Source organism: Narcine bancroftii, chromosome 4 (assembly GCF_036971445.1).
Source record: "Narcine bancroftii isolate sNarBan1 chromosome 4, sNarBan1.hap1, whole genome shotgun sequence".
In the NCBI taxonomy this organism is placed as follows: domain Eukaryota; kingdom Metazoa; phylum Chordata; class Chondrichthyes; order Torpediniformes; family Narcinidae; genus Narcine; species Narcine bancroftii.
In genome coordinates, this window is record NC_091472.1 from 98,127,391 (window position 1) to 98,147,183 (window position 19,793).

Genomic DNA, 19,793 nt, shown 5'->3' on the forward strand with positions numbered 1-19,793 from the left:
TAATGAGACACACCATGGGCTGTTATTGAGGCATTGAAGTTAGGGGTGAGAATATGGGGAAATTCATTGAGTAGAGCAGAATATGCTTCCTTGTGTAACATATGTACTCTGAGCTGTGAAACTCTCCCCTTGATGCATGCCATTGGATATGTCTGAAAGGTGGTGTCGTGAACTAATTTTCTGCATTTTACCTCTACCAAAAAGTCGTGGGAATGTAAAAAATCCACACCCAAAATGGGTTGAGCGACAGAAGCAAAGACACAATTCCAATGGAACATGGTTCCACCTATTCCGATTGCGACTCGTCTAGTGCCGAAACCTGGAATGCCAGTTCCATTCGCCGCTCGAAAGGTCAAGTGCCATTTTTTTATGCGTCCTTTCAAAATAGGTCTGTGAGAGCAAACTAAGTTCAGCACCTGTGTCTACAAGGAATTTGTGCTTACCCGCATCTTCCTGAAGATACAATAGGCCTGTATGTACGCCAGCTGCCGAGGCCACTACTGGCAGCCAGCTCTCTCGTTTCCGGACTTCTTTTTGTAGTAGGTACATGGCTGGATGCACTTATGGGCATTTTTTTCCTCAGTGGTGATGGTAAAAACACCACTCTCTATGTACATCAGCATGTTCCTCTTTCTTGGTTTGGACTGCAGGTACAGGCTGGTAGGATGCAGGAGATGCTTCTGCTGGGAAAACTGGATGTATTTGGGCAGACTCTTACGTAGGAGTACGATAGAGCCTGTCAGCCTCTCAAGCCACATCATGGGGACAGCAGAAATCCATGTTACTAATGGGTATGGCAACGTGAGCTGGAAGTTTTGACAGAAATAAGGTTTTGAAAAGCTGACAATGGGAATGACCATCTGACAATACCAGCATCTCATTCATCAGGTCTGATGGATTCTTGTCACCTCGGCCTTCCATGTTCAAAATACACATTCCACGCTTGTGCCTAGTATGTTCCAATGTGTCAAGAAGAAACTGGCAGAACCTGGTGTACTGGTCTTCTGCCGGAGGATGAGCAATAAATTTGCTTACTCACGATACAGTGGCCGCGTCCAATGTACTCACAACATGCCAAAATTTTGTGTCTTCCACAGTTATACCCCAAGGACAAAACTGGGTTTCAGCTTCAAGAAACCAAATTCGAGGCTGATGTGTCCAGAAAGGAGGCAAATGAAGCCCAACTGCATTAACTGTCATGGCGGAGGCGACAGTTGTTACTGCTGTTGAAATTTCCTCTTTTTCCATAATGATTCAAATTTGTTGAATCTTAACTTCAGGGTCACCAATTTGTAGCAGCTACTACAGTTGATGCTACTAAATAAAGGCAAACACATACAAAGTTAGTCAACTCAAGACAGGTTTATTACAGACATACACAGACCTTTTATTCCCTCCCTGTAAATGAGCTCATTAGTGAACAGCTGCTGGTCCACAGAGCCAGCAGGTTAAAGCTATGACCCATTAGCACCCTGCCCCTTTAGGCAGGGGGCTTCATCTGATCCACTTGCTGTACTTTGGCACCCAGCACTGCTAGCCCATGATGTGTTAGGTAAGTTTGTGAACTGACGGTGGTGGTTCGCAATACTGTGCTGTGTGCCCACTACATTTATCTAATAAATATTGCTTCTTAATCTTTGCAGTATAACTAATGATCTGACCCCTTAAGTATACCTTCAAAGCATCCCATAAAACAAATTTATTCTGTACTGAACCTTCATTCATTTGTAAATAAAAACTAATTTGATCTCATATAAATATAACAAAATCAGCTCTTTTTAACAACATTTCATTAAATCTCCAACAATAAACAATCTCAATTACTTCAGTACCTGAACATATAGTTAATAATAAAGAATGATCAGACAATAGTCTACTTTTATATTCAGCATGAATAAATTGACCTTGTAATTGAGCAGAAACCAAAAATAGATAAATTCTAGAAAAATAATTATGGTGGGCCGAATAAAAAGAAAAGTCTTTTTCAGTTGGATTTAACTTCCTCCATATCTCAACTAAATTCAGATCACTCATCACTTCAAGCATTCTTTTTGTCATCTTAGTTCTTTTCACAGTTTTTGGAGATTTGTCCAACAATGGATCTACACAACAATTAAAATCTCCCCCAACCAAGACATTTTCATTTGATTGATTCAAACTTAAAAAAGCATCAATAATAAATACTTCATCATCTTCATTTGATGCATATACATTCATTAATGTCCAACTTTCAGAGAAAATTTGTACAATTTACCATCAAAACTCTTCCTGCATTGACAGTGAAAGAATCCAGAACAAAAGGCACTTTTTATTTACCAAAATTGCAACCCTCTACCTTTTGAATTAAAAGAAGAAGCAATAATATGTCCTACCCAATCCCTCTTCAATTTCAAATATTCTTTCTCTGTCAAATGAGTTTCCTGCAAAAATGCAATATCCACCTTCAACTTCTTAATATAATCCAAAACACGTTTCTGCTTTATCGGATGATTTAACCCCTTAACATTAAAAGTCGCAAAATTTAAATTATTCATTGTATCTTATTGAGAGGCAACCAAAACAGTCAGCTCTTATACTAAATACGGCTCTTTCCTAACACTAACACTAAAAAAAGTTTTAAAAAACCCTCCCAAAAAATAAACTGTAATAGCAGTGCTTTCCCTCTATTAACCGGGTGCAATTAATACCAATGGTGGCAGATGACTTCAGATTCAGCTGGGTTGTCATCTTCTCCCCAACCAGACAGCTCTACATCAAGATACATAGTCCAATCAAGGGTTGGATACATCTGGAAGTTCCACTTGCACATCCACCAGCTGTTCAGATTCCAGTTTTCTACTTCCCTGTCCGTTTCCAGCTTTATTTATGGTTACCAATGGTTTAGTAGAAGGATCTTGAGTCAACTTGGAATCTGGCAAAGAATTAACAAAAGTTAATGTGTCTTGTGCTCTTTCAAAAAATTGTGACTGGTATTGTCCATAAAATATCTTTAGAATTGCTGGATACCTAAAAGTAGATCTATAACCTTTCTTCCACAGCACCGCTTTAGCTGCATTGAACTCTTTCCATCTCCTAATGACCTCCTGACTTAAATCAACTTAAAAAAAACCTTATTATTCTGTATTATCATCGGACCTTGATTCATACGAGCTTGCAAAACTGCTGCACGTAAAATCATCTCTCGATCCTGATACCTTAGACATCTAACCAAAACTACCTGTGGTGCTTGACCTGGTAAAGGTTTTTTTTCTTAACGCACGATGAGCTCTCTCCAAATCCAAGCCTTCAGGAAAATATTCTGGACCCAAAACTTCAACAATCCAATCTTTAAAAAAACTCTGTAGGATTTGTTCCCTCAAAACCCTCTGGTAACCCCACTATTTTAACATTATTACAACGACTTTGATTTTCCAATGAATCCATCTTCTGTAAAAAAAATGTCTTCTCCATTTGCCATTCAGCAACAGCCTCTTCAACTTGATCAACTCTATCTTCAACATTCTTCATTCTATCTTCAACTCTACCAACTTCTGTCAAGCATTTGTTAATATCCACCTTCATTGAAGCAATTTCCCCAGACATATCAGTTATTCTAAGTCTGATATCAGCAAATTGTTCATCAACATTTTGAAAACTAGAAGTCATATATTCCATCATACTTTCATTTTGCTTGGTTATCGTTTTCAACATAATCATCATATCAGGACCAGGCGAAGGGCTCATTGTATTGGGGGATTTATATGGTGAAGGTAATTTTAAAGTTGTGGGTGTACCTTCTACTTTAGCAGCAGCCATTAGAGGTTCAGTGTCTTCTTCCTCCATATATTCTTCTAATCCTTCTTCCACCTCTTCTTGTAACAGATTGACCTCCCTGGCAACCTGGCTGCGAGTTTGTACACCTCTCCACGTCAAGCCGATGTCGTCAGCCTGACGTTGAGAGGGTCCTGCCGCAGCCTTGGGTCGTTCCAAAGTCTCGCACATGCACGCCACAATGCAGCAGCAACAGCGCGATGGTAAGTATCTTGAGATGCTGCTTCAGCGCACTGCATCTGCGACGCACCAGCGCACCCAATATCGGGTCCCCAAACCCCCACGCTTGGCCACACTACCTGAGGTGCTCAATGCAGCACCACCATGCAACTCCCGAAATGATGTTAGGGAGGTCACGGTGGCGCCATCTTGCGTCGCTGCACACACAGAGGACATCGCTGCTACATTCAACCTGGCTGGAGAAGTAAATTGAGGCTTCGGATCCATTTGTTATCGATATTGAGGCTTAAAATCATCGGTAGGCCCAGAGTCTTCACTTTTTTCAAGTACTTTAAAATGCAATTTTTTTTTTATTTTTGAATTTTCCCTCTTCTCACCACTTTCATTCTCATATCATAAACACTTTTTCCTTGAAGTTTTCAGACATTTATTCAATCATTAAATTCGGGTTTTAAACTATCCAGTTGGGGAGAGATGAGTTCCCACGTTTTCACCCTACGTCATCTTGCCACGCCCCCCGTAAATACCCCTTCATGACAAGCTTCATGCGCGTAAGACATGGCTTGAAATGTCATGTTTTACTTTTGTGGAAAGAACAATTTGCTAGAGCAAATGGAAGAGCAAGCAAGCAACTTTCCACTGAAGGCTATGGCCTAGAGGGAGTTAGTGGGTGGTGCAGGGGTGCACTGAGCTCAGCCAGGTTCACGTGGAAAGTGGGTTGAGATGGTATCCACATAGGATGGGTTGTTGGAGGCTCAGAGTCCCACAGTTTAGCACTTCTGGTCTACTAAGGTGCTACTTAAATACAGCTTGTCATGTTGTTTTCGTAATCGAGACAAGGGATGAGTTGCTGCTGTGGTTATTTCCTGTCCGCAGACATTGGGAGAAGGTTGGGGCCACAGGCCTTTAGCAAAATGTGTTACCATAGAAAATAAGAGGTCATTTGGCCCTCCCACTACTCTACAATATTCTGATCACATCTCTACTATATATTAGAGGAACTCAGCAAGTCACGCAGTGATCAGTGTCCATAAAGATATGTAATGGACATTTCAGGCCTAAGGCCTTCTTCAAGAATTGAGTAAAAAGCAGACATGCTCCTGTAGAGCTCGTCGAAAGAACCAAAGACTTGTTGATCCAAACCAAGGCTTTTATTAGCAAAAGACAGGAGCTCTTCACAGGTGGCCGACCAGTCTGGAATGATTCGACCTGGCTAGGGACACAACCCTTTAAGGCCCAGACGATAGACATGACTTAGCTCTCAGCCAATCGCTGTAAGCACAGTCTAGATACAGTAACTATATACACTATGTACATTGGTGATAGATCTGTGGCCCCGGGGGTGTCTGTGGCGGCGGCAGCAGCAGCGGTAGCGTCGACCCTGGGGGTGGCTGTGGCGGCGGCAGCCGCAGCGGTAGCGTTGGCCCCGAGGGTGGCTGTGGCGGCGGATGCAGCTGCAGCGGTAGCCACAGTCGGGACTGAGGCCGGGTCGAGTGTTCCGCACGGGGGCAAGAGGTGGGCCAACATCATGGTTGCGAGGATGGGCTGCCCCTTCCGGGTTCGGCGTCTCCCTGACGTCAGGCGTTGCTGTGCAGGGGAGCCCTCGCTCTCATTGGACGAGAGCTCTGGGGAAGAAGAGTTTGAATGGGATAGTGGCGATTGGGCTTCACACGAAGCACTGTGTTTGCTGGCGGCCATTTTAGACCTATAGACTGCAGCAAAGTGGCCCTTTTTAAGGCACTTCTGTCACCTGGCTTTTCTTGCTGGGCACTGGGACCTGATGTGCTTGTCCCTCCCGCAGAAATAACATTTTGGGTTCGCACGGGGCAGGGTAGCAGCAGCCGACAGGCCATCAGTATCTCGGGGGGTGGTAGGGTAGAAGGGGACTCTACTCACATCAGAACGAGGAGTCCAGTCCCTAGAGAACTCGGTGGACTTTAAGGCTGCATCCTTCATTGTGATTGCAATCCGGGCCATGTCCTCTAGTTTTTCTACCCTTGCTCGAGCAAGCATAGCCTCACTTTGTTCGATCGGAGCCTGGCCACATAGGCATCCCGGACGAGATCATTTGTGATCTCGGCAGCAGTTTTGTCCACACAATTACAGTCCTTGCCCAACGCTTTTAATACTTGTAAATATTCCCTGCTGGACTCACCGGGCTGTTGCTTCCTCGACGCAAGCATGAGCCGGGCATGAACTCTGTTCACCGGTTGATTAACCTGCTACAAAACAAAAATCTGCTACAGTAGGAGATGGCAGAGCTTCACTTCCTGATGAATGTAATGCCTTCTATTCCTGATTTGACCACAAGAACAAGTAAGAACCACCACTGCGCACCCCCATGGCCCCTGATGATTCCCTCGTGTCTGTAGCCAAGGATGACGTGCAAACTGCCTACAGGAGAGTGAATCTGAGGAAAGCATCCGGTCCAGGCAGAGTTCCCGAATGAGGATTAAAACTCTGTGCTGACCAATTTACCATCGTATTCACAGGTATCTTCAACATCTCACTCTGGCAGGGCATGACACACACCTGTTTTAAACAGGTGTCAATAGTACAGTGCCCAAAGAGAGTGTGGCAAGTTCTCTGAGTGGTGACATTGGATCTGTTCCAATTCGTCTATCGTAGCAACAGGTCTACGGCAGATGTCGTCTCACTGGCTCTACACAAAGCCCTGGAACAACTCAACAGCAAAGATGCATACATCAGGATGCTCTTTATCGACTGAATTTCGGCATTTAACACCATCATCCCCTCAAAACTGATCAGCAAGCTCCAAGACCTGGGACTTAACATCCCACTGTATAATTGGATCCTGGATTTCCTCACCTCCCAAACCATAATCAGTGAGGATTTGTAAGAACATCTCCACAATCTCCATGAGTACCGGAACCCCACAGGGCTGCATTCTTAGCCCACTGCTCTACCTGCTTTACACTATGATTGTGTGGCTTGGTATGACAACAATACCATCTACAGATTCACTGATGATATCACGGTAGAGGGTTGTATAAAAAGAGGTGATGAGTCAACATTTGGGAATGAGATTGAAAACTTGACTGAATGGTGCACCAACAATAACCTCACACTCAATATCACCAAAACCAAGGAGGTGATGGTTGACTTCGAGAAGGGAAAACCAGATGTGTACAATCCAGTAATTATTGTGGGAATCAGAGGTGGAGAGGGTGAACAAATTTAAGTTCTTGGGAGTCACTATATTGGAGGATCTTTCCTAGATTAATGGCATCATGAAGAAAGTAAGTCAGTGCTTCTACTTCCTCAGAAGTTTGCTGAGGTTTGGTATGTCTTGGGAAACCCTGGCAAATTTCTACAGATGTGTGGTGATGGGCAGCATCACGTTCTGGTTTGGGGACACCAATACGTCTGAGCATAAAGCCCTGCAGAAGATGTCCTGGACTCAGCCCAGGATATCACAGGCCAACCCCTTCCCACCATTGAGAACACCTATGGGGAATGATGTCATTGGAGAGCAGCAGCAATCATCAAGAATCTACAGCATCCAGCACATATTTTGCTCTTGCTGCTACCATCAGGAAAGAGGTATAGGTGCCACAAGGCTTGCACCACCAGGTTCAGGGACCGCTGCTACCCCTCCACCAACAGACTCTTCAACAAACTCAATCAGGGACTCATTTAAGGACTCTTGCATTTTTTTCTCATCTCTGTATTACACAGTCAGTTATTTACATTTTTTCATTTGTTTAGATGTGTACATTGTGTACAATTTATTTTGTGCACTACCAATAATAGGTAATTCTGCCTACACCTCAGGAAAAAGAATCTCAGGGTTGTATGTGATACCATGAATGTACTTTGACAATAAATCTGAAATCTGACCATAGTCCTCTCCTCTCCATGTATCTGTACAAATTAATCTTAAATGTTGAAATCGAACCCACATTCACCACTTCCTCCGATAGCTCATTCCACACTTTCTCACTACTCTCTCTGTGAAAACGCTCCCCCAATGTTCTTCTTCAATATTTTACCTTTTAGCCTTTTGTTCGTGTTTCACACAACTTCAGTGAAAAAATCCTGCTTGCTTTTTCTATATCTATACCTCTGTTAATTTTGTATATTGTAGTGCTGGACACAGCCAAGAAAGACTCAGCCACCACATTGAAAATCGTTAATGTCTGTTTTTATCAAATTCATTGCATTCCCTTTTAAGGGCAGCATGAGCTCAGTCACCTCGTGCATTGTGATATCATCATGGCTGCCCTGCCACGTGGCATTACATGCGGGGCCGGTTCGCCATGAGAGAGTGCGCCACCACACAACCCCTCCCAGAACCGGCTACACGTCCTGCCGTTAGAGAAAGAAGGAAGCATATATTAAATTTAGGAAGCAAAAATAGGAAATGCTCATTAAAATTATATAGTAGCCAGGAAAGGACTTAAGAGAGCTAGAAGGGGTCATGAGAAGGAAGGCCTTGGCATGTAGGATTAAGGAAAACCCCAAGCCATTCTATTCAGATGTGAAGAACAGAAGAATGACAAGAGTGAAGTTAGGGCCCTTTAAGAATAAAGAAGGTAGGCTCGCCTGGAGGAGGAAGCAGTTAGGGAGGTGTTAAATGAATACTTTGCTTCTGTATTCACCAAAGAAAATGACCTTGGTCATGGTGAGGTCAGAATAGAACAAGCATATGTGCTGGACCATTTTGAGATTAAGAATGAGGAAGTGTTGGATCTTCTTAAAAAATTAGGATTTATGCCCCTGGGGTGACAGACCCCAAGTTGCTATGGGAAGAGAAGAGATTGCTGGGATGTTGACAATGATCTTTACATCCTTCTTGGCCATAGGGGAGGTGTTGGAGGACTGGAAAATGGGAAATGTGGTCACCTTGTTTAAAAAATGTTAATCGAGAGAATCCTTACATCAGTGGTTGTTGAGATTTACATACAAAGGCACAAAGGGAGGCCTCTGCCAAGGACTGATCACTTAGCATGAGAAAGAGAGGGAGGAGAGAAGCGATGGTGAAGCCCCAGCAAAGTTTGAAGCCAAGGTGCAGACTTCAGATAAAATTCTTGCTGATGCCTGCTACATACTTTTGCAATGACCATGTTATACAGTCAAACATCAAGAAAACAAACCCTTCAGCCCAATTCCTCCAAGCTGACCGTTTTCTACCTAAGATGGACCCTTTTGTTTGTAAATCCCTTCAAACCTTTTCTATCCATGTACCTGTCTAAATGTTGTAGTTGTAACCATCTGGGGATGGTATTAAAACCACAAGTCAACCTTGTGGTTCAGTGATAATGATGCCTCCTGACAGGCTGAATGCCTTCTATGCATGGTTCAATGTGAAAAACAGCATGATGACAAAGAAAGTCCTGTCCCCTCTGAGAAACAGGCACCCTGCATAGCCATAGCTGAGATAAGGAGGATCTAATCCAGGGTGAAATCACACAAAGTGGCAGGAACAGATAACATACCTGGTTTGGAGCTGAGGGACTGTGTGGGCCAACTGACTGAGGCCTTCTTCAATATCAATCCATTGTCCCCACAGGATTCAAGGAAGCCACCATCATCCCAATGCCCAAGAGAGTGATTGTAGCTGGACTAATGAGTACCATCCAGTGGCACTGACTTCCACGATTGTGAAGTGCTTTGAGCAACTGGTAATGGAGTGCATCAAAGCATATCTCCTAGCGACAATGGACACATTCCAATTTTCCTGTTGGCCGAACCAATCCAGAGATAATACAATAGCTCTGACCCTCCACTCTGTCCTGACCCACCTTGAGAATGATGCCTCATATGCCAGAATGTTGTTCATTGACTTCAATCATCCTCAGAGGCTGGTCCATAAACTATCCTTGCTGGGACTCAGTACCCCTCTCTGCAACTGGATTCTGGATCTTTTGATAGAAAGACCACAGTCTGTCTGGGTTGGTAGCAAAACCTCAAACCTCATCAGACTAAGCACTGGTGCACCACAGGGCTGTTAATGTCTATGTTGCTAATGACTGTACTGCCTGGTTCAGCTCGAACAGAGTCATCAAGTTTGCAGATGACACAGCAGTAGTTGGCCTCATCAGTAACAATAATGGGTTGGCTTACAGAGAGGTGGGTGAAAGGCTTGTACAGTAGTGCAAGGCAACAACCTGAGTCTCAATGTGGATAAAACAAAGGAGATGATTGTGGACTTCATGACCCCTCATTGTATATCAATAGATCCATTGTAGGGCATGAGGAGCACCAAGTTCCTTGCCATCCATTTAGTCAACTCAAGTCAAGTTTATTGTCATCTGATGACACAAGTACAACTTGACAAAACAGAGTTCTACGGTCTTCTGTGCAAAACATGCAGACATAGCACACATACAGACAAATAATACATATGCACGACAGGTGTCTTGCTGTGAGCTTGCAGGCGCCTCAGATTGAAGAGACTGCCATCCGTGCGGTACCAGATGTAAACACCGTCTTCATTGTTGAGGTCTTTATTGGCTTGTTTCAGCATCATGCTGAAGAAGATAGTAAAGAGGGTTGGTGCGAGGACGCAGCCTTGCTTCACGCCGTTGACAATGGAGAAGGGTTTGGAGAGCTCATTGCTGTATCTGACCCGACCTTGTTGGTTTTCGTGCAGTTGGATAACCATGTTGAGGAACTTGGTGGGGGGGGGGGGCATCCGAGGCGCTCTAGTATTTGCCAAAGCCCTTTCCTGCTCACGGTGTCAAAGGCTTTGGTGAGGTCAACAAAGGTGATGTAGAGTCCTTTGTTTTGTTCTCTGCACTTTTCTTGGAGCTGTCTGAGAGCAAAGACCACACTGTGATTCTGGGAGGACATTTTCGGCGACACTAGGTATTATTCTATTTAGGAGAATCCGAGCGAAGATTTTGCCTGCAATGGAGAGCAGCGTGATTCCCCTGTAGTTTGAGCAGTCTGATTTCTTGCCTTTGTTTTTGTACAGGGTGATGATGATGTCCGTGAACTACTCTTTGCAGACGATGCCGCTTTAGTTGCCCATTCAGAGCCAGCTCTCCAGCACATGACATCCTGTTTTGCGGGAACTGCCAAAATGTTTGGCCTGGAAGTCAGCCTGAAGAAAACTGAGGTTCTCCATCAGCCAGCTCCCCACCATGACCACCAGCCTCCCCACATCTCCATCGGGCACACTGAACTCAAAACGGCCAAGCAGTTTACCTATCTCGGGTGCACCATTTCATCTGATGCAAGGATCGACAAAGAGATAGACAACAGATTCGCCAAGGCAAATAGCGCCTTTGGAAGACTACACAAAAGAGTCTGGAAAAACAACCACCTGAAGAAACACACAAAGATCAGCGTGTACAGAGCCGTTGTCATACCCACGCACCTGTTCAGCTCCGAATCATGGGTCCTCTACCGGCATCACCTACGGCTCCTAGAACGCTTCCATCAGCGCTGTCTCCACTCCATCGTCAACATTTATTGGAATGACTTCATCACCAACATCGAAGTTCTCGAGCTGGCAGAGTCCGCAAGCATCGAATCCATGCTGCTGAAGACCCAACTGCGTTGGGTGGGTCACGTCTCCAGAATGGAGGACCATCGCCTTCCCAAGATCATGTTCTATGGCAAGCTCTCCACTGGCCACTGAGACAAAGGTGCACCAAAGAAGAGGTACAAGGACTGCTTAAAGAAATCCCTTGGTGCCTGCCACATTGACCACCGCCAGTGGGCTGATATCGCCTCCAACCGTGCATCTTGGCGCCTCACAGTTCAGCGGGCAGCAACCTCCTTTGAAGAAGACCGCAGAGCCCACCTCACTGACAAAAGACAAAGGAGGAAAAACCCAACACCCAACCCACCAATTTTCCCTTGCAACAGCTGCAACCGTGCCTGCCTGTCCCGCATTGGACTTGTCAGTCACCAATGAGCCTGCAGCAGATGTGGACATACCCCTCCATAAATCTTCGTCCGCAAAGCCAAGCCAAAAAAGAAGAAGGACAGGTATTCCTACATACAAATAAATAAATATTAAGATATTGTTTCATGAATATGAGAGCCTTGGATGATTAGTGTGAGCATTTCCTTTGCTTGCTCAGTGTTCTTCACTGCCTGTGGGAAGATGCTGTTCCTCAGCCTGGAGGTTCTAGCTCTGATACTCCTATATCTCCTTCCTGATGCAACTTACTAACTTGGTCAAGTCTTTGAACATTACCTTGATACGTGCCTTGCTATCATTTTTCGTCTCGCAAAATGCACCCATAAGGTTCCCTGTGAGAATTATAATATATTAATGGTGCTCAATAAATGACAGTTGTTATCATATTATTAAAGGCAAAAGGCAAAGGAGGAAAAACCCAACACCCAACCCCAACCAACCAATTTTCCCCTGCAGCCGCTGCAACCGTGTCTGCCTGTCCCGCATCGGACTTGTCAGCCACAAACGAGCCTGCAGCTGACGTGGACTTTTACCCCCTCCATAAATCTTCGTCCGCAAAGCCAAGCCAAAAAAGAAGAAGGACAGGTATTCCTATATACAAATAAATAAATATTAAAATATTGTTTCATGAATATGAGAGCCTTGGATGATTATTGTGAGCATTTCCTTTGCTTGCTCAGTGTTCTTCACTGCCCGTGGGAAGATGCTGTTCCTCAGCCTGGAGGTTCTAGCTCTGATACTCCTATATCTCCTTCCTGATGCAACTTACTAACTTGGTCAAGTCTTTGAACACTACCTTGATACGTGCCTTGCTATCATTTTTCATCTCGCAAAATGCACCCATATGGTTCCCTGTGAGAATTATAATATATTAATGGTGCTCAATAAATGACAGTTGTTATATTATTAAAGGTGAGAATGTAGTAAGACAAGGGAAGAAACAAAGTGAAGGAAGAGAAAATGAAAATCCCCCTGCATGGCAAAATTATAAAGTAACAATAATGAAGCAGCATTTTGTATGGCTCCATAAATGACAAGGTACTAGTATCAAACTAGTACTATCATCATACCTCACAGCTGTACAGGTAACTTTGTAATGTGGCTTCAAACAGAATTCATTGTTACTTAGAAACATTGAACTGTAGAAGAACAAATGGTTAGAACGTGGAGGTAAAAAAAAGTGGTGGCAGTGCTGCCCCTGGTGCAGACTCAGAAGATCAAGGACTGGAGACAAGTGCTTCTGTGCAAGCTCCTACAGCTTGGGCATAGTGTGTTTGTTTTAAATTCTGCAACCACTGGGTCTGTGCTTAAGATAATGGCATCTGTACTGGGCAGAGTACCATGAGGGCTCTGTGGGTGCAGGGCACCAGAAACAGGAAGAACATGCCCCATTAAAAAGGAGAAGAATAGGAGGCGACCCTACAGAATGGTGACCACGGCAGCATCCCAATGAGGAACTCAGTGGCTGAAGGACCCACACAGGCTGCAGGTAGTTGGTGATGCAGTTAAATGACTTACACAGGCCACAGGCTACTGAAGACTGGGTCTAGGCAAGGGCCTTGGGCGCTAAAGGCTTCATATCAGAGATTTGGGTCTGGAACTAGGGTTGTCGATGGTTTGAACTCTGTGGCAACATGAGCTCTGGAGGTGAATCCACAGACACCCAGTGACTCTGAAGGGAATCCCTTTTGATTTTCTTTCTCCTAATGACAGACAAAAGCTAAAGTATATCATGCACATTACATTTTAATGTATTATTATAGGACAATAAAAAGAACCTTGGACTTGGCAGTTCAGGCAGCATCCATGGTGAGAAATAAATAGTCAACGTTTTAGATGGGATTTTTTTTTGAGATCGCAAGCATAAAAAGGAGGGGTGCATTGAGATAATGACTGGCTAAGAGGCTACTGAACAAAAGAAAGTAGAAGTGATGGTCCAGTATTCCATCACCCCTTGGACCCTCTTTGTTCCCTTCTAATTCTTTTTATGCTTGATATCTCTCCTTTTGACCTCAGTCTAAATATAGGATCCAAAATGTCAACTTGTGGCAGATAATGTTTATGCTCCTACATCATCATGTTGAAATAATGAGACTACACCTGAAGTTGTCAGCCAGCGAAGAGAAGAACATTTATTATAGTGTTATCAGGGTTAATATAGACACACAGCATGTGACTGGCATCATGACATCTGAAGTGCTAACACCCTCATGACATAGCTATGCTGAGTAGGCCAGGGCTTCTCAGTAGACCTATGGGTGCTGCTGAGATACTATGCCTCGTGGCTGTAGTGGCTAGCTGTCATAAGACAGGAGCTGCTAGCGATGGTTCTGCCCACTCCCTCCAAACGTACCCCTACAAACTGCCCATTTCACACCAGCTTCTGACTGTTTGCTGAAGACTACAGCTTCTACAGTTTCTTGAAGCTTTCAAACTCTATTTGAAGCTCTATTTAATCCTATAATCCTCTGTCTTGCTGGGGCAATAGAACTAAAAAAGCATGCTTTATGAATAAGAATGTGCCCTGTTGAGATGGGGTGTGGAAATAGTTATTCTCACAAATAAAACATAGAATATTACAGCACACAGTACTGTCCTTTGGCCCATGTTGTTGTGCCAACTTGTACATACCTAGCCAAACCAAAATCCTCCCTACCTCACCACCCTCTATTTTTCTTTCATCCATGTGCCTATCTAAAAGTATCTTAAATGCCCCTATTGTTCCAACCTCTACCACCATCCCTGGAAATGTATTCTAGGCACCCACAACTGTGTGTGTGGAAAAAAAACTTAGTCGTGATGTCTTCCTCAAAAGTTTCTCCCTTAACTTTGAACCAATGTCCTCTGGTGTTTGCCACTTATGCCCTGGGAAAAAAGAACTGGCTATGATTCGTAATCTTGCAGATCTCTATGAAGTCATCTCTCATCCTTCTTCAGTCCAAAGAGAAAAGCCCTAGATCTGCTAACCTTGCCTCATCAGACATATCCTGGTAAATCTCCTCTGTACCATCTCCATAGCTTCCACATCCTTCCTGTAATGAGATGACCAGAAATAAATACAATATTCAAAGTGTGGTCTCACATGAGATTTATAGAGCTGCATCATTACATCTCACTCCTGAACATAATCACCCTGACTAATGAAGCCTGCATACTACAGGCCTTCTTAACTATCCTATCAGCCCCTCTGTTCTTCCACACTGTTAAGTATCCTACCATTAACCCTGTACTTTGCCTTCAAATATGACCTTCCAAAATACATCACCTAACTTCATCTGCCACTTTTTCACCAAACTCTGCATCCTATCTATATCCTGTTGTAACCTATGACAACCTTTAAAACTATCTATAACACCTCCAAACTTTGTATCATCTGCAAACTTAATGACCCATCCCTCTACTTCTTCCTCTGGGTCATTTATATTTTAAAAAAAATCACAGGACAGGGGTCCCTGAACAGATTCCTATGGAACTCCACTAGTCACTGACCTCCAGGCAGAATACTTTCCGTCCACTGCTTTTTACAGGCAAGCCAGTTCTGAATCCACACAGCCAAGATTCCATGGATCCTATGCCTCATTACTTTCTGAATGAGTCTCTCATGGGGCACTTTGTCAAAATGTCTTACTAAAATTCATATAGACCACTTCTGCCACCCTACCATCATCAATTTCATTTGTTATCTCCTCAAAAAACTCAATTAGCTTGTGAGGCACTACCTTCCCTTCACAAAGCCACACTGACTATCTCTGAGAAGATCATACTTCTTTAAATGGTCATAGATCCTGTCCTTAAGAATTCCCCAATAGTTTTACCACCACTGATGTAAGGATTCTCACGATTAACATTTTTTAAACAAGATGACCACATTTCCCATTCTCCAATCCTCCAGCACCTCCCCTATGGCCAAGAAGGATGCAAAAATCATTGTCAACATCCCAGCAATCTCTTCTCTTCCCATAGCAACTTGGGGTCTGTCACCCCAGGGGCATAAATCCTAATGTTTTTAAGAAGATCCAGCACTTCCTCATTCTTAAACTCAAAATGGTCCAGCACATATTCTTGTTCTATTCTGACCTCACCAAGACCAAGGTCATTTTCTCTGGTGAATACAGAAGCAAAGTATTCATTTAATACCTCCCTAACTGCTTCCTCCTCCAGGCACGTTACCTTCTTTATTCTTAAAGGGCCCTAACTTCACTCTTGTCATTCTTCTGTTCTTCACATCTGAATAGAATGCCTTGGGGTTTTCCTTAATCCTACATGCCAAGGCCTTCTAGCTCTCAAGTCCTTTCCTGGCTATTATATAATTTTAATGAGCACTTCCTATTTTTGCTTCCTAAATTTAATATATGCTTCCTTCTTTCTCTAACTCACTGTCTTGCCTGTTTTGTCTACCACAGTTCTTTTTCCTACCTTCTTTTCCCTGTCTCAGTAGGACAAACCAATCAAGAACCCCACGCAAATGTTCCCTAAACATTCTCCACATGATTTCTGTGCTTTTGTTCTCAATTTACTCTCCCTAGTCCCTTCCTCATCCCATCATAACTAGCCCTTCCCCAATTAAACACTTAACCATTTTATCAGCTTTTATACTTGTCCATAGTTGTGCTAAAGTTCAGAAAGTTGTGGTCACTCTCACTGAAATGTTCCCCCACCGGGAGGTCTGTCACCTAAACAAATTCTTTGCCAAATACTTGATCTAGTATGGCCTCTTCTCTAATTGGCTGGTCCACATATTGTGGCAGGAATCCTTCTTGGACACACCTGAGAAATTCTGTCCCATCTGACCTTTATGTAGGAAGGAGGTGCCAGTCAAGTTGAAGTCTCCCATAACAAAAACCCTATTATTTTTGCAACATTCTAAAATCTATCCACATCTGTTCCTCAAGCCAAAAAGGGCTATTTTGGGGTCGATAGACTACACCCAATACAGTGCTCCCTTCCTATTTCTGACTTTCACCCACCAACCCAGTAGATACTCCTACCACAGCTTCTTCCCTTTCTGCAGCTGAGATACTTTCACTGACCAGTAATGCTGCTTCCCACAACTCTCTCCCCGCTGCCTTTACCTTCCATCCAATACCTTTTAAAATATCTAAACCTCAGTACCTGCATCCACTAATCCTGTCCATGGATCAGCCATGCTTCTGCAATAGCTACAACATCATAATTCCACATACTGGTCCATGCTCTAAGTTCATTTCCTTTATTCCTAATACCCCTTGCATTGAAATAGATACATTTCAAACCCACAACATATTGCATTATCCATTCTACCTTCTGCTCTATTCTCTTCCCTCATTTCCTGGCTCCCATCCCCCTGCCAAGCTAGTTTAAATTCTCCCCAACAGCTGTAGCAAATCTGCCCACCAGGATATTCATCCTCCTGTTCAGGTGTAGCCTGTCCTTTTTGTACAGGTCAGACATTCCCCAGAAGCCACCCCAATGATCCACAATGATCTAAGTCCATCCCCCTGTAGCCACTCTTCAGTCATTCATTCATTAGCCACAACTTCCTGTTCCTACCCTTACTGGCGCATGGCACAGGCAGCCATCACCCTTGAGGTCCTGCTTTTTCAGCTTCCTTCTTAACTCCCTATATCCCCTCTTCAGGACCTCATTCCCTACCTCTATCTGTCATCAGAACCAACATGGACCACAACATCTGGTTGCTCACCCTCCCTCTTCAGAATGCTATGGACGTAATCTGAGTCTATGTGATTGGAATTAGTGTCCCAGAGAGCTGTAGAGGCATAGTTATTGACTACATTCAAAGCAGAGCTTGACAGACTTTGGAACTTTACAGGAGTTGAAGGAAATAGGGTAGAGAAAAAGAGCATGAAAATAGTTTTTAAACCAAGATTGGATCAACTGCTATTTAATAGAATGGAGGAGCAATTTCAAGAGATAAACCATTAGGGAAAATATCCTCACAGCATTCATCCTCTCAGAGACTTGTATATTCTATGTTCATTTCTTATTCTTCTATATTTTCAGTAATTGTAGGATTAACCTATTTAATCTATCTTCATTCCAGAAAGCAGCTTCATTAACCTTTTCTGTACTGCCTCTAATGCAAGCATATCCTTTCTTAAATATGGAAACTCAAATTGTTTAACATGCTCCAATTGTACCCCATCATCCTCCTGTAAAGTTGAAAAATAAACTTGTCCAAGTCACATTGAACTGTCTTTGAAGGTTTGGCCCATTGTCATTTGTAGAGTTGTTAGGCATTTCTGCCAGGGTAAAGTAGTCTGAAACTTGAGGGCATCATTTTAAAGTGAAAGGAGGAAAAATTTAAAAGGCACCTGAGGGACAGTGTTTCCATGCAGTGGGTGGTGCATAAGAGAAGGAAGTGGTAGAGATGGTTACAATTACAACATTTAGATAGGTACATGAATAGGAAGGATTTGAAGGGATTTCAAAAAGGTAGAAAAATGGGTCAGCTTGGAGGAATTGGGCTGAAGGGTGAAGGGTGTTTCCTTGCTGTATAACATGGTCATTGTAAAGGCATGTAGCAGATTTCAGGAGGGATTTTATCTGAAGGCTACAACTGGCAATTGGAGTCAGGTGACTTGTTTGGCCAGTTGGTTTTAAAAAGCTCATCAGCAGGAAGCTGATTGGCCAATAGACAACAAGTGATTCAGGGGACTTGTATATTTTTTTTCATGAACTTGTGACACAAGTAATTCACTTCAACTCAGCAGTCTGGAGTTCCACACTACATTTAACAGTGAGTAGGAAATTCACAACTAGCTATTTTTTTTACAGGTATTAGTTTAATAGGGGCAGCTCTTGTTTCTAATGTCCTTAAGTGTAACTTTTATTGTAACTTTCCCATTATAATTTTCAGTGTTATATCTTATTAAATTTATTGTTTATGGATATTTTGTTACCACAATATTTAATAAGAGTACTGTACATGTAGGAAATTATTGGGGTGAAAACCAGTGATGAACATCCCAATTTCTTCCTAATGATTGTTTACAAAAGAAAACATTTATGGAATATTTTATCCATGCAATGTTTCTATTTTTGGAAGCATGATAAGATCTTTAATAGAACAATTATATACAGGAACATTATGTGCAAAAATACTATCAGCTAAAATTAGTTTTTGACCAATTGTTTGCTGTTTCAGTGGACTTTAGCATGACAAATAGCTTCACAGAGCAAACACCAAATCTTAAATATTGATAGTTCTGTTAATAATAAACCTAGTTACTGAAAGATTATAGTGATTTTGGAGGAAAAATGTTCCATAGTCTCTATCTCTACAGTAAGAAAGGATTTGTTGTCAAAGCAATATTTAATTTTAATATTTATTGCTTGGAAACCGATCAATCTCAAAATGCTATCGGGAAGTATTTAATCTTGCTTCTCTGATTTTTTTTTTACTGTATTTGCAGAATGGATACTTAACAAGTTTCCTCATAAGCAAATGCTTTGTAATAATCTTGCTATGTTACATAAAAACCATAATAAAAATATCATCATCCTCTAAAGCAGATCCTTGGAGCAAACATTAATGTTGGAGAACCAATTGGGTCTAGCGATCATAATTCTGGTAGTTTTAGGGAAGAGCAAGGAGAGGCCTAAAGTTGAGGTTCCTTTTTGGAAAAGAGCAAATTTTGAAGGAATAAGAAGGGATTTGGGGAGTATTGAGTGGGACAGGATATTTTCAGGTAAGGATGTTAATGAAAAATGGAGGATATTCAAAAAAGAAATTTTGAGGGTACAGAGTAGTTATGTCCCAGTGTGGATCAAAGGAAAGGCTGGAAGTCATAGGGAGGCTTGGTTTTCGAGGAATATTGGAAATTTGGTTAGGAGAAAAAGGGAGGTGTACAAGAGGTATAAAGAGCAGGGAGCTGAGAAGTTGAAGGAGGACTACAAGGAGTGTAGA

At 42.8% G+C, this 19,793-nt stretch overlaps 1 long non-coding RNA gene across 7 annotated transcripts in view; it reads left to right on the forward strand.

Annotated features, from left to right (window-relative positions):
• The first annotated feature begins 18,559 nt into the window (after positions 1–18,559).
• LOC138760885 (uncharacterized) overlaps positions 18,560–19,793 on the forward strand; it is a 216,905-nt gene continuing 215,671 nt past the window's right edge. For all 7 annotated transcript variants that reach the window (XR_011355947.1, XR_011355949.1, XR_011355946.1 and 4 more), the window contains exon 1: positions 18,560–18,623. This is a non-coding gene — a long non-coding RNA (uncharacterized lncRNA). The remainder of the gene's footprint in view (positions 18,624–19,793) is intronic.